The 15,720-nt window shown below is 45.6% G+C and overlaps 1 protein-coding gene across 1 annotated transcript in view; it reads right to left on the bottom strand.

The window, feature by feature from the left end:
- Nucleotides 1–15,720, bottom strand: part of NCBP2L (nuclear cap binding protein subunit 2 like) — a 49,510-nt gene that overhangs the window by 3,744 nt on the left and 30,046 nt on the right. The window lies entirely within an intron of this gene.

The following is a 15,720-nucleotide window of genomic DNA, read 5'->3' as shown; positions in this document are numbered from 1 at the left end:
AAAGAATGGGGGGGGATAACTTTCTAGAAGACATGATCCCTAAGTCTTTTTTTTTTAATGACCACATTGTACTTGTATTTCAAGTAACCAATTCAGATGTCTGGCACAAAGTACAAAACGTACCAAAGGATGCAAAATGCAAGTGGCAAGCTGGCCTCCCACCTCTGCCCCAGCCCCCCAGCTCTCTGCAGAGGCAAATTAGTGTTACTAGTTTCTGGTGTAACTCTCCTGACCTGCTCCAAGCTCAATTTTGGAAGTTGAATAAGAGTTTGGCCGGAGGACAAGGGGTCATTCTAGGCAGAGAGAACAGTGTGTCCAAAGGCATGGAGGCAGTGTGGGCTGCTTGGTTTGCTATTCCCTGGGCACAAGGATAAGGAAAGCATTATAGGTCATAAGGAGGAGATAAGACTTGAGGGTAGGCAGGGCCAGGTTGTGAAAGTCCTTTTAAGGGATGAAGAGCAGCTTGGACTCTACCAGGAAACAGTGGGGAGTCATGTAAAGCTTGAAGCAGAGAGGACTGATGCAATGTGATTTGAATTTCAGAAAACTAATTCTAGCCCCAGTGTGGAGAACGGATTAAAGGGGAGTAGGCTAAGAGGCAGGAGACTAGTTGAGAAGCTATTTAAATAGTTTAAAGAAAGAAGATGGAGAGTCTGGATTAGCATGCTGTAGTAACATAAAGAAAAGAAATACCAGGGATTCCTGGGTGGCTCAGTCGGTGAAGTGTCTTGCCTTTGGGCTCAGGTCACAATCCCAGGGTCCTGGGATCGAGCCCCATGTTGGGCTCCCTGCTCAGTGGGGAGCCTGCTTCTCCTTCTCCACCCTGCTCATGCTCCTTCTTGTGCACTCTCTCTCTCTCTTTCTCTCAAATAAATAAATAAATAATCTTTAAAAAAGAAAAACAAGACAAGACATACCAGAGACTTAGAAGATAGACTTAATGGGTGCCTGAGTAGCACAGTTGGTTAAGCAACTGCCTTTGGCTTGGGTCATGATCCGGAGTTCGGGGATTGAGTCCCACATCGGGCTCCCTGCTCAGCAGGGAGTCTGTTTCTCCCTCTGACCACTCCCCTCTCATGCATTCTCTCTCTCTCAAATAAATAAATTTTAAAGATCTTTTTTAAAAAATAAGATAGACTTAACAAGCCTTGGCAACTGCTTGAATGAAGAATATTGGATGACTCTTGAGATTCAGGCCTGGACAACTGTGTGGACAGAGGTCTGGATCACCAAAATGGTGGTAGTGGGGTAGAAAGGGGATGGGGGGCAGATTTGAGTAAGGAAGATGAATTTGTGACACACGGAGCTTGGTTTTGAGGTACCCATGGGACATACCATGTCCCACATGTTTAGTCACAATTGAGTAGTCAGGTTTGGAGCTCACAAGAGAGGGCTGAGGCTATAACCATGGTGCAGGGAGTCATCAGCATGGTAGGTAGATAAAACCATGGGGATGGATACTATGATCTAGGGGAAAGGTATAGGATGAGAAAAATGCTGGCAAAGACCAGCACTGAAAGGGTGGCAGAGGAAGAGTCTGCAAAAGGGCACAGGAAGGAGTAACCAAGAGGAATGAGGAGAATCATGAGAGGAAGAGCACGACCAAAGCCAAGGAGTAGGCACTTTCAAGAGAGGCATGAGGGCAGAAGTGGAGTGAGGGCAATCATTTATGTTATCTGCAGCAGAGAGAGTTCCAGGAAAATCAAGACTTCAGATTGTTTGTTGGGTTCAGCAATCAGGATGTCATTGGTTTCCTTAACAAGAGCAGTTAACAGTGGTGTTCTGGGGTCAGAAAAGCCAGACTGGGTGGTGGAAAGGGCAGGGCTGAGTTTTGAATGGGAGGTGAGGAAATGGAGGCAGCAAGTGTAGACTGTTCACTTTTGAAAAGCTTCCTTGATGATGGAAGGCAAGAAATAGGGTGAGCGCCAGCTGGGAACAGTCGAAGAAGAGTTTTTGTTTGTTTGTTTAGTGGGAGAAAGTGGAGCAGATCTAAATGCTCACTGGAAGCAGCCAATAAAAAAGAGAAAGAGTGGTTGAGGATACAAATGAGAAGGGGGATAACAATGGAGAAAAGTTCCCAAGAGGCAGGAGAGAATGGACTCTGAGGCATAAATAGATGCATTAGCCTTGAACTGGACAAGCTATGTCTATTCCTATAAGAAGAAAGAAAGAAAGAAAGAGAGAGAGAGAGAGAGAGAGAGGGAGAGAGGAAGGGAAGGAGGGAGGGAGGGAGGGAGGGAGGGAGGAAGGAAGGAAGGGAAAGAAAAGAAAAAGGATATTAGGACCTGTAGGGCCACAGCTATGTGGCAGGGTGAGGTAAGGGCAGGAAAATGAAAGTGAGCATCTGATGGCCTTGATTTGCATAACGGAATATGCGATGAGATTATCTGTTGAAAACAAAGTAGATGATGGGAATGGGCTGGTGAAGTGGGCTGGAGATGAAGAGGACCGAAAGGATTAAGTTTGCGGATGGGTCATCAAAATCACTCAGGATGGTAGCCAGAGTTGGGGAGACCATAACTGAGGTGCTGAGGTCCTCACTAAGTGAAAGACCTGGAGGGCAGTAGGTAACAGGAAGTATGGGAAGAGGGTAGCTATAGCATCTTCTGGCCCCACGGGGTCAGGGAGAACAGGGTCAGGGAGAACAGAGACCCTCAACCACCGAACCTTTGGAGAGGTTGCTTAGTAGATCTTAGGTACTGTATCTGACCCAAAGTAGGTGCTCAATACACCTGAAGAGAGGACTTCCTTTTTTTTTTAAGTCAACAGAATCATCAAATCATATTAGAAAATCATAGGAAGGAAGGGTCCTAATGTGCTTAGCACGGGTCAAACCACACAGGAAACAGTATGTCCATTTCCAGGTGCCTGATTTTAAGATGAGGGTCAAGAAACCACTGTAGACTGAGGGCACCTGGGTGACTCAGTTGGTTAAGTGACTCTTGGTTTCAGCTCAGGTCATAATCTCACAGTCAGGAGGTCAAGGCCCATGTCAGGCTCCATGCTCAGCAAGGAGTCTGCTTGAGATTCTCTCTCCCTCTCCCCCTCCCCCTCAACCCCCGCCCTCATGCCACACTCTCTCTCAAAAATAAATAAATAAATCCTTAAAAATTACTGAGGGACCTGGGTGGCTCAGTCAGTTAAGTGTCTGCCTGCAGCTCAGGTCATGACCCCAGGGTCCTGAGATCAAGCCCTGCATCAGGCTCCCTGCTCGGCAAGGAACCTGGCTCTCCCTCTCCCTCTGTTGCTCCCCCTGCTTGTGCTCTCTCACTCTCACTCTCTCTCTCAGTTAAATAAATAAATAAATAAATAAATAAATAAATAAATAAAATCTTAAGAAAGAAAGAAAGAAAACGAAACAAAATACTGCAGACTGATTGAGAACTGGGCGTGTTTAGTCTCACAAAGAGACGGTTAAAGAAGATACAAGAGCCCTCATGAAACGTTCAAGGGATTCTTTCTGCTCCATATGGTAAAAGTAAGATTAATGGATAAGGAGTCACAAGGGAAGATGGCAAGTCCTTTTCAATACAGTTTTTCATTTATCCAATAAAGAGATGTGAATTTATCCAGTGTATTTGAGGGGAGGCTGGACAAACACCTACTTGCAACAGGAGTTAGAAAGGCCACAGTTAGAGAGAAAGAGAAGATGGCAAAGCAATCCAGTCATTGTGTGCCACAGACCATCAAGTTGATTTGTAGACACTGTGAGAGACTATTTCCTACTTTAGAAAGTAGAGCTTGGCTAGAATAGAAGGCCCTCCCTGACTTTTGCTATTGGGGAAGAATGAGTCAGAGGCTCTAAAAATAGAAGAAAAACTTGAAGAATGGCTCAAAATGATCATGATCAAAATCCTCGGAGGAGTAGGGTTGGGGAGAGGAGAGAGGAGAGGAGAGGAGGCGGCAAGGTAAAGCAAACAACCTTCCAGGAAACAAATTGTACTGGCCTTCTGGAATTGGCAGGAGGACCCCGTCAACAGCCTTTCCAATAGCTGCCTTAAACCAATGCTTGGTATCATTTCAACTATGCCAAAGAAATAAGCCAGGCTGTTTCCTGCTGCAGATGAAGACAGCAGCTCTGAGAAAGGAAATTCCAAAGAGCTGGGACGTCAGTGTTACATGCTTTACCTTTATACAACTGTTCCTGGTGGTAGAGAGCTGGGAGCAGCTGCTGAGGCCTGGAACCCCCATGGCCTGAGATTTAGCTTATACCAGGAGACACTTGTGTCAGGAGCCTGATTCAGGCTGCTTAGAGCTCAGAGTGGCAGAAGATGCTCATATGTCTTTAACACCTGTTTCTCAAAGAGCAGTTGAGAGGCCCCTACATGGTGTGGTCATTTTAGCAACTGATTCTTGGTTTTGGCTCAGGTCCTGATCTCAGGGTGGAGAGATTGAGCCCTACATTGGGTTCTGGGCTCAGCACAGAGTCTAAGTTTCTCTCTCCCTCTCCCTCCGCCCCTCCCTTCTGCGCTCTCTCTCTCTCAAATAAAATACATCAGTCTTTTAAAAATATAAATATAAACAAACAAACAAACAGTTGAGCATATGCTAAAACAGGCAGATCGAAAGCAGAGACAATGGCCTGGGGCTCCCTACAGGAGAAAAGGGAATCATAAATCGAAGTTCAGTGTTGAAACTGACCCTGATAAAATTAAGAATGGGGTATTAATTGACGTTTGATTGTTTCCTTTATCGATTGCACCCTGTGGCCTTGCTCCTCAGTGCTGCCTGGGGCCCACAGGAGCAGCATCACCTGGGAGCCTGGGAAAAAGCAGGAGGCTCAGGGCCTCCTCCCCAGGCCTGCTGAAGAGACATCAGCTTCAGGGGCTTCGGATGATTTGTATGCATAGTTAACAGTTTGAGAAGCATTTGTCTGTACCGGGTTCTTAGCTGAACTTGTGCCTAGCAAAACTCTTCCCCTTCCTCCCTCCCTTCACCTCTCTAGATTGCTCCATTCTTTGTGAGCTCACTGATAACTCTAATCCCGGGTGCTAGCCCTCCGTATTGGTGATACACCTCCTGATAAGGGAAAGAAAAGGCTGGCTGAGTACAGACTGTAAAAGCCTGGGTCTGGGGAGTGGGAAACCGCTGACCTGCTCTCCAACTGTACCCAGGAACCTTCGTCAAGCTCACTGACCTTCCCGAAACTCCCTCCTGGTCTATAGAATAGAGGTCATTACAGCGTTTACTTGCGAGTGCTTTTGTGAGGCTGAAATGAGGAGCAGGTTGGTGAATCGACGTAGAAGAGGAGCCCAGGATATGGTAGTCATAATTACTGAAAGCTGTCAGTTTTGAAGCAAAATTAGAAAGAAAAAAGAACTAGTAGTGTGACTGCCTGCAGCCTCGCAAAGTCATCAGAGGCTGTCCAAGGAGCCTCCATGAAAGCCTCATTCTACCTCACCCAGCTCGACTTCCTTGACTCCTGCTCCAGCCAGCCGCCCAGGCTAAAGCATGACTTATTCCCTTGGATTGTCTACCTGTTTTGGCTGAATGACCAAGATTTTCAACCTTTTCCTTACAAATGGCCCACACTTCTAGTACATTAAAGTATGTGTGTGTTTAGAGTGGTGGGCTGGCCTGGAAATATAACTACCATTTATAACAACATTTTCTTCTCTTTCTTTTTAAAAATTGTATCTATTTGTGTGTGGGGGGGAGTACAGAGAGAGAGGGAGAGGGAGAAGGAGACTCCCCACCAGGCAGAGAGCCCTACATGGGCCTCGATCCCAGGACCCTGAGATGAGGACCTGAGCTGAAGGCAGCAGCCCAACTGACTGAGCCACCCAGGTGCCCCGACGGTATTTTCTTCTATGGGAGAATTCCTGTCACCTTGCAAACAATTGACTTCAGAATGAACTTTGAGATCTCAGCCTCTGTACAAGTTAGAGGCTACCTTTAGGTCAACATATGGAGTGGGGACAAAGGACTGGATAAACCAGGTCCAGAATTCCAGAGGTGACTGGAAGGTAAATGAGAATGCCAGGGAGTGGAAAGTAGGGCCAAGAGATCAATCTGAGTGCACAGTATCAGGATTCAGAAAGCTAATACAGGAAGGGAGATACATGTCAGGAAGGATATTAAAAACCAGCACCAACAACACAAACCATTTTTCTACTATATTAGGTCAGGGGCCCCTAATCAGTAGCTTGGGATCTACAAACGACGTCAAAGCCTTACAAGTTATCTCCGCAAGATAGTTACCCTCCTCCTGCCCTGCTCTCTGCAATGTACCTGGCTTCTCAGCTCAGAGAGGAAGACAGCAGCCTCCCGCCCCTCCAGCCCTCCTCTCCCCCACACCCTGACAGGCATCCCCCAGGTTCATTCATCTTCCCTCTATCCTTAACCTCCCTCTTGCCAGAGGAGATAGAAAGCTTTAGGAAAGTATTAACACAGCTTTTCCTTACAAAAAGGCAGAGGAGTCCTGGATTGGGTAAAACGAGATGCTAAAAACAGGCTCCCCAGGCTGGAGGGGTGGAAAGCTAGTTCATAAAGGACCCGGAAAAGGCAAAGGACTTGGGGTGCCTGGGTGGCTTAGTCGGTTAAGTGTCTGACTCGTGATTTTGGCTCAGGTCATGATCTCAGGGCCACGAGATCTAGACCCCACTTGGGCTCCCAGCTCAGCAGGGAGCCTGCTTCCTCCTCACTCTCCCTCTGCTACCCCCCTCCCACTGGCGCATGCTCTCTCTCTCTCTCCCTCTCTCAAATAAATCAATAAATAAATCATTTTTTAAAAGAAAAAGCAAAGGACTTTTGTGCCTTCTAACTGAAGTCTTCAGGAAGAAGATTGATTATATCTGGGGCACTCGGGGTTAACAGGGCAGCAAGCTAGCAACCTCTGATACCCACCAGTTACAAATGCCCATTAGAATATTCATGAAGCTCTGCAAAAACTGGAAGAGTTGCCCTGCTAGGGAAACCAGAGAAAAAGCCAGCCCCAGCTTCTGGAGAAAAAGGAGTTGCTCTTGGCTTTTGTGGGGAGATGGGGCTGGACTGTGGAGCAGATTTGTGGCCTACGTACACTCTATTCTCTGATCCAGAACAATGAGCATGCCCAAAAAAGATGGGGAAGGCTTTCGATTCATGTCTACTAGCTGGCTTCAGCAATCCAGGGGCCGTACTGATCAGAAAACCAGAGACTGTCTCTTTACCACACAGAAAATACTTTCTGAGGCAACCAGGAGGCAACTACTTTTTCTACTATCAGCTCCGCTGTGCTCTATATGCTTCTGGAGACTACGTGAGCACAGCACATGGCTGCACCAGTGGTTTTTTTTTTCTTTTAACATTTTATTTATTTATTTGAGACAGAGAGAGAGCACAATTGGGTTTGGGCAAAGGGAGAGGGAGAAGCAGACTCCCTGCTGAGCAGGGAGCCTGATGCAGGGCTTAATCCCTGGACTCAGAGATCTTGATCTGAGCCCAAGGCAGATGCTTAACCGACTGAGCCACACAGGTGCCCCGAGCTGGTGGTTGTTATGAGGAAAAGCTTCCAGTGAAACACTCCAAACATAAGCATGCTTGGAGACATCATATCTGAAGCAATTTAACAGGACAAACTGCACAGTCAGACAACACACAAGATAGGAGACAGAAGATTCCGTCTCAGTCCAGTAGAACCCCCAAATAATAAAACCACGACCAACAACACTATCAACCCCCACCATGTATGGGGCACTTACTAGGTGCCTGGCACCATCTTTAGTACTCTACGTGCATTATCTCATTTCTTCCTCATAGTGGAGGAATTTATTATTTATTATTTATTTTTAAATAATTTATTTTTTATTTTTTATTTATTTTTATTGTGTTTGTTTATTCATTTATTTATTATTTATTCCTCAAATTTGTTTGAAAGGGTCAGGTAATGATACCTACTATTTATTGAGCTTTTACTATGTGCTAGGCACTAAATCTTTAAGTCCACTATCACATTAGGCGAGTGCTTATGAGGCACTAGAAAATGGGCTCAGCCTGCCCAATTCATTTTTTTTTTAGATTTTATTTATTTATTTATTTATTTATTATATTTTATTTTATTTTTTATAAACATACAATATATTTTTATCCCCAGGGGTACAGGTCTGTGAATCGCCAGGTTTACACACTTCACAGCGTTCACCATAGCACATACCCTCCCCAATGTCCCAATTCATTTTTAAGGCTCAATTCAGGCATCACCTCTTCCAGGAAGCCTTCCTTGATCTTTCCAATCTGGCTTACATGTGCCCACACTGTGTTACTTCCATCACCACCCTGTGCCGCCATCTATTACACCTTTTTTTTTATTTATTTATTTGACAGAGAGAGAGAGAGAGACATCACAGGTAGGCAGAGAGAGAGGAGGAAGCAGGCTCTCCGCTGAGCAGAGAGCCGGATGTGGGGCTCTATCCCAGGACCCTGAGATCATGAACTGAGCCGAAGGCAGAGGCTTAACCCACTGAGCCACCCAGGCACCCCCATCTATCACACATTTTATCTCATAACTTACTTACTCTCTTTCCCTCCCTCCCTCACTTCCTTTCCCCACCCCCCACCCTGAGCTCCAGATGAAAATACTGCAGATATTAGGATGCAATAATATATGATCTCCATGAAATGGTTCTATAAAGAGGGAGGCTAAGATAAAAGTTGTTCTCGGCTGGCAGAATAGTGGCTGAATTTTGATGCTTCTCCATACCATCCTGTTTTCTAAATACTCTTATATTACTTTAATAACACAATTATTTAACTTATATAACTACAATGTACTAATTTTTTGGCAAATGATAACACTAGAAAGTCCCTCTCCTTTACTCCTTTCCCCCCCAACACCTAATCCCACCTTCTCCTTCAAGGTCACCACCATCAACAGTTTAGCTAGAATTCTTCCATAGGGGGGATATATTTTATTTTCAGCAAGACAAAAATGTGTCTATTCTGAATAGAGCAAATCCCACTTGTAATAGAGGGATGGAAAACCAAGCTATAGTCAAATAAATCAGAATTTAAAGAATATTTAGAATAACTAGAGATTCTTGGGTACCAGGGCTTTATATTACTGCTGCTGCTGCTGCTACTACTACTACTACTACCACTACTTTTTGAAGTTCTTAAAATGGTAGCCATTTGTTGAGCTCTATGGTGGATGAGTAAAGTGACCCTCAAGGGAGATTAAGAAACCTGATATACCCTGAAACAAATAATATGTTATATGTTGATAAAAAATAAATTCAAGGGGCACCTGGGTGGCTCAATGGGTTAAAGCCTCTGCCTTCGGCTCAGGTCGTGATCCCAGGGTCCTGGGATCGAGCCCCGTATCGGGCTCTCTGCTCAGTGGGGAGCCTGCTTCCCCTTCTCTCTCTCTGCCTGCCTCTCTGCTTACCTGAGATTTCCGTCTTTATAAATAAATAAAATTTAAAAAAAAATAAATTCAATTAAAATTTTTTTAAAAAGAAACCTGATATAATGGGGTGCCTGGGTGGCTCAGTCGGTGAAGCATCTGCCTTCAGCTCAGGTTATAATCCCAGGGTCCTGGGATCGAACCCTGCATCAGGCTCTCTGCTCAGCGGGAGAGTCTGTTCCCTCTCACTCTCTCTGTTCTCTCCCTCTCTTTCTCAAATAAATAAATAAAATCTTTTAAAATTTTTTTAAAAAAGAAACCTGATCCAAGTACCCATTCACACACCCTTCTATACAAATCCTTCTCACTCATATACAGCCGTATTCTAACATCCTCCACACACATGCACACGCATGTATCCACAATAGGGAAAGCCCCAGATAGAAATACGCAATCACAAAGACTCAAATGGCCTACATATGTAGGATCTTACTTTTGTTTTCTTGTTAACTCTATCCAATTCACATCAGTTCTCAGTTCATGTTCTCTCAACACTTGCATATAAATTTGCACCTCATCCTTTTTGTGTAAAAAAAACTAGAAGAAGGGATGGACATTGAGTTCATAGGGTCCAGCTCCCTATCTGCAAACAGAGGTGTCTATTTGAAACATCTAACTATCTAACTTCTACTTAACAATCCTTAAGGACACTTTAAAATTGCCCCCACTTGCTCATCTCCATATTTTATTTCCTCTTGGTCAATCAACAAATATTTATTGAACATCAACCATGCCCAAGCATTGTGCTAAGAAAGTTTGTGGTTAGGAACATAATAGCCCCTAAACCTGGCTGCCTGTAAAAATCACCCTGGGTTGGGGGGGTGCGCCTAGGAGGCTCAGTTAGCCATCAGACTCTTGATTTCGGGTCAGGTCATGATCTCAGGGCTGTGAGATCGAGCCCTGCCATGGGCTCTGTTCTGGGCAGGGAGCCTGCTTAAGATTCTTTCTCCCTCTGCCCCTCCCCCTACAAAAAACAAAATAAACATCTGGGGACATTTAAAATTATAAATCCCTGGTCCCCACTCCAGACCTACTGAATCTGGATCCTTGTGGTTGGGGTCTGTAATGGGCTATACTGTGTCCTCTCCCAATCCCATATGTTGAAGTCCTAAACCCCCAGTGATTCAGAATGTGACCATATTTGGCGATGGGGGTCTTTGAAGAGGTAATTAAGCTAAAATGAGTTCATTAAGGTAAGCCCTAGTCCAGGATGACTGCTTCCTTATAAGACAAGGAAATTTGGATACAGACACACACAGAGGAAAGACCATACAAAGACATAGCGAGAAGATGGCCATGTATAAGGCAAGGAGAGAGGCCTCACAACGCCTTGATCTCAGACTTCTAGCTTCCGGAACTGTGAGAAAATACATTTCTGTCATTCTCTTCCACTTGCCAGCTGTGTAACCTTGGAAAATTAATTTCATTTCTCTCAGAGCTATAAAACAAGGCTACCTCATAGGCTTGCTATGAGGGATGAATGGCAAATGGCTGTTAAGACCCAGCACAGTAGCTCACATGTAGTCAAGGCTCATTCATGTTAGCTATTGTTTTAATATTATAAGGTGGTTGGTCTAGAGCAAGGATTCTTAAAAATCCAGAGGATAAATAAACTTCAGTGGAAAACGTTACATCTCCATTTTCTGCAACCTCTAACTGAAATTCAGATTTCCTTCAGTTACAAATGCAGAGAACAGACCACAGTAGTATTAGCAGCACCTATGACTTTGTTGCTGGTGGCAATCACAGTTTTAGGCCACATTACTGTTATTACAAGTGTTCTTAAATACTTTTTACACTCATTACTTTGAAGTTACCATGGTTATCATAGCTGCGTCTAGATCTTGGCATTTACTACATGAATAACAAGCATTTATGTTATGTAACTATATCACAGCTTCCTATTTTTGATCTTTGGATAACGGCATAACAATGTAAGATTTTATTTATTTATTTATTAGAGAGAGAGAGAGCACTAGCAGGGTAAGTGGTAAAGGGAGAAGAAGACTCCCCGATGAGCAGGGAGCCCGATGCGATGCGGGGCTCAATCCCAGAACTCTGGGATCATGACCTGAGCGGATGGCAGATGCTTCACCAACTGAGCCACCCAGGCGCCCTGGATAATGGCATAAGGATGTAATTGATTTCCTTCGTAATCTTACACATTCTATTTTACATATCTAAAGACACTGTTCTAAGAAGGGGTCCACAGGCTTCACTGTACTATCAAAGGGTTCCTTGGCACAAATACATTTAAGAACCCCTGATTCAGGTTTTAAAACCCATGCTGGCTACAACAATCTACAAATCTGTAATGAACAATTGTGAACAGTTTCAGGAAGGATAATCTGCTTTCTCCAGCAAAGAAAGGTGAACAAAATAATTTTGAGGGTAGGGAAACAGGATTGCCTGAAAATCACTGTTTGTGTGCCTTCACTTGAACCTAGCTAGACTGCAAATGCCTAGATATGCTGGATAATCTCTCTGTGCCTCAGTTTCCCTGTCTCTTACATGAGAATGATGGTAGTATCTAATTCGTTTTTTTTGGTCCAATCTTCTTAAAAACAACTGTTATATTTTGTAAATGTTTGATAAACCCATCATTACAAAGACACCTAATTATTTTTTTAATTTTGTTATTAAAGATTTTATTTATTTATTTGACACACAGAGAGAGATCACAAGTAAGCAGAGCAGCAGGCAGAGAGAGAGGGGGAAGCAGGCTCCCCACCGAGCAGGGAGCCCATGTGTGGCTCAATCCCAGGACGCTGAGATCGTGACCTGTGACCTGAGTCAAAGGCAGAGGCTTAACCCACTGAGCCACCCAGGCACCCCACAAAGTCACCTAATTATTAAAGGCACAAGCTTCCAAGTCAGAAAGCTGTGGCCGGGTTCAAATTCAAATGCCTAGCTTATGACGTATGTGACCTGAAAGCTTTTTTAACTTCCCCAAGCCCATTTCATCACTGGAATTTAGTACCTGCTTCACAGGGTTGTCTTGAGGTTTAAATGAGATATTATATGTAAAATGTCTAGCCTGGGACGCCTGGGTGATTCAGTGCATTGAGCTTCTGCCTTCGGCTCAGGTTATGATCTTGGGATCATGAGAAGGAGCCCCATGTGGGGCAGACTCCTTGCTCAGCAGTGAGCCTGCTTCTCCCTCTGCCTGCTGCTCCCCCTACTTGTGCACACACTCTCTCTCTGATAAATAAACAATCTTTAAAAAAAATAGAAAAAGCTTTAAAAAATAAAAAAATAAAGTGCCTGGCACATAGCAGGGGCTCAATAAATGATTATGTATCCTTTTTTAAAAAGATTTTATTAATTTATCTGAGAGAGAGAGAGAGAGAGGGCAAGCAGGGGAGGAGCAGAGGAGGAGAAGCAGCAGAGGGAGAGGAGGAGCAGAGCGGGTAAGGAGAGGGAATCAATCTCCAGCAGACTCTGCTGAGCATGGAACCCGCCCCAGGAGAGCAGGAGGGGCTCCTTCTCATGACCCTAAGATCATGACCTGAGCTGAAACCAAGAATCAGACACTTAACCCTTAACTGACTGAGCTGCCCAGGTGCCCCCTATCCTTTTTTTTAAGAGTTGTGAAATGCATGGACAAACTGGTAAAGTGAGAGGATCCCCCACACGTTTCCCACAAGCCCCTCGAAGACCTGGTCCCTCCTCTTTTTCCAGCCTTGCTTCTCACTATTCCATCTCTCATCGTGTTCTCCTAGGACACCAACTTGCTTTGTAATGACTCTGCACTGCCCCCCAGCATACCCGATGCCCTCACGGGCCCCCCACCCCTGCCTCTGTTCTCTGCTCTCTCCACCTGGATTGTCCCTCCCTCCTTCCAGAACTGACACCTTCTCCAGGCTCCCATGGCACTTGTTTCCACCACACACCAGGCATCCATCATTATGGCCCATTTGTACTGTTTGTCTGTTGATGTATCTGTTTTGCCAGCAAGGCCATGAGTTCTTTGAGGGCCTGGGCTATGTCTTATTTACCTCGGAATCTCCACTAACACTGTACCTGGCATGGGTAAAGTGCATAGCAAGTGACCCTTAGATGACCCCATCTGAGAAAGAGATGCCCCTTGTCTTCCCTTTCTGCTCCACCCAGAAATCCACCACCAGCTCCCTGTAGAAGTGCCCCCTCCCACCTCTGGTTGCTGGGTTCATACAAGAGCATTTTGCTGCTCTGAATATCTCCACCGAACACAGTGTATGTGAGCAAAGGGAGGTGTCACAGACAGGAGCCAATAGGAGGGCTGCCCAGTCAGCCTTCCTCTGGAGGTATACTATGTGTCACTACAAGCTGGACTTGCATGCAAATACACGGTAGCTTTCTGACCCTCTCTCTGAACTATCTAGATTTTTCTATATCTAAGTTATATTTGCTCTTGATCAGCCTGGATATAGTATGCAAAGCTGCACTGAATTATCAACAACACCGCTCGAGAGCAAGGACTACAACAAGGGAAATGTCAAGGGGACAAAATCTTGAGTTTAATGGTGCCAAATGCCAAGAAGGAAATACTTCCACCAGGACCTCGTCCCAAGGTTATGCACAAAGATAAGAGGACTCAGGCAAGCAGAGAAGCAAAAGGCCCCAGCAGTTCTCAAAACACAACTTAAGCAAACATTTATGGAGCTAATATATTTTGTTATAATGTTTAACATAAAATAATTATAAACAAGAGGGAAAATCATAAACACTGTAATTAAAAAACAATTCAGTAGGCTATAAGTCTGCACAATGCCTGTGAAATTTCATATTCTACTACCTCCTCTGGCTTTTACCCAAGAACATTAAAAAAAAAAACAGACAGGGAAGAAGAAGAAAAGGGGGGGGAATTAACGCATCTAAAGGATTGGCTTTGGTCTCATAATCACTCTCATATTATGAAAGGACTGGCTTTTGGGAGACCAAACTGAATCCTCAGCAGGCTGTGAGAGCATAGGGACCATGCTCTCAGTTCTGCGGGTCTGGTCAGTGACCTCCAAAAGCCACTTTCATCTCTGATCCCGGGATCTTGTTCGGAGCTAGGGATACAGCTTGTTTCTGGTTTTCTGGCCCCTAAGGCAGAGAGAGCACTGCCCTCCCTCCCTCCCTCCCACCATTTCCGCAAGTTGTGGGGCCCCCATACAAGACCCACAGGGCCCTGGGAACGGGGAGTTCTTTGGCTGCCCTTTGCTCCTAGTCACAGGGCTGCTCCTTGTTGCGCCCAGAGGGAATTTCAAATGTAGGGAAAGCCCAATCTGCAGGGACTCGGGCAAATGAAGTTCCACCAGAAAGAGGGGGGCCCTGGCCCTGACCGGTGTCCGGGTGTTCAGGTTGGTCATGGGGGCCCATTTTCACGTAAAATCTGTCTCCGTTTTCCTCCCGCTCTCGGAACCAATGCAGTGAGGATTCCACTAGGCGGCACCTCTGTGGTCTCCCGGGAGTTTGAACTCTGTGACCAAGGCAGGGAATGTTCCTGGTCTGAAACACAAGATGGCAGTATACGCTACCCCATTGCGAGGGCCACGAGCTTCGGGTGGAAAAAAGCGAGCCGGCGGGGGGTGGGGAGCGCTGACTGAAACTGAAATCCATTTGAGTTTTATGTGCAGACTGAACATCATGAATATCTGGAATTTTTTTTCAGGAGCCAATAATTATTGAATCCTCCACATTTCGGAGCAGTCCAATTCCCCAAGCCCTGAGCCACCCTGAAAGCCTGTACTTGCCCACCCAGCCCTTCCCCACATCTCGAAAAGCCCAAGGGGTATGTGACCCAAGCAATCAGCCTGCCTCGCTCTCCACGGATTTGACCTTTCACCTATCCTCAGCCCCAGAAGCACCCTCTCCTCGGAGCCAAGAACTCCTCGGCTCGCAGTTTCACGCCACCCCCGTGCCCATGAGCATTTCCTCACCACAGCTCTCGAAAGGGTGAGGACAGAGACCCAACTAAGGTGGCAGACGGGGCTCAGAAAAGGCGGGGTAGCAAGCTTGGAAAAGTAGGGGAAGATAAGTGAAGTGAGGAGAAAGGGACAGACCCGAGGAGAAAGCGTGGGTTGCTGAGGCGAGGGACACGCGGGGGAAAATCGAATGGGGGAAATGAAGGGGACAGAAAGAAAAAGACGGAGAAGACGGAGAATGGGGAGGGGGGATGGGGAATGGGGAAGAAGACGGGGAATGGGGGAGAAGCCGGGGAATGGGGAAGAAGACGGTAATGGGGAAGACGGGGAATGGGGGAAGATGGGGAATAGGGGAGAAGAGGGGAGAACTGAGGAAATGCTGAGGAGGAAAAAAAGAAAAAGAAGGAAGGGGGGGGCAAGAAAGAAAAGGAAGAGGAGCGGAAACGGGTA

The sequence above is a fragment of the Lontra canadensis genome, unplaced genomic scaffold, assembly GCF_010015895.1.
Source record: "Lontra canadensis isolate GAN:19392208 unplaced genomic scaffold, GSC_riverotter_1.0 scaffold96, whole genome shotgun sequence".
In the NCBI taxonomy this organism is placed as follows: Eukaryota; Metazoa; Chordata; class Mammalia; order Carnivora; family Mustelidae; genus Lontra; species Lontra canadensis.
The sequence above is the reverse complement of the archived record's forward strand: the minus strand, read 5'-3'. Positions and strand labels throughout refer to the sequence as shown.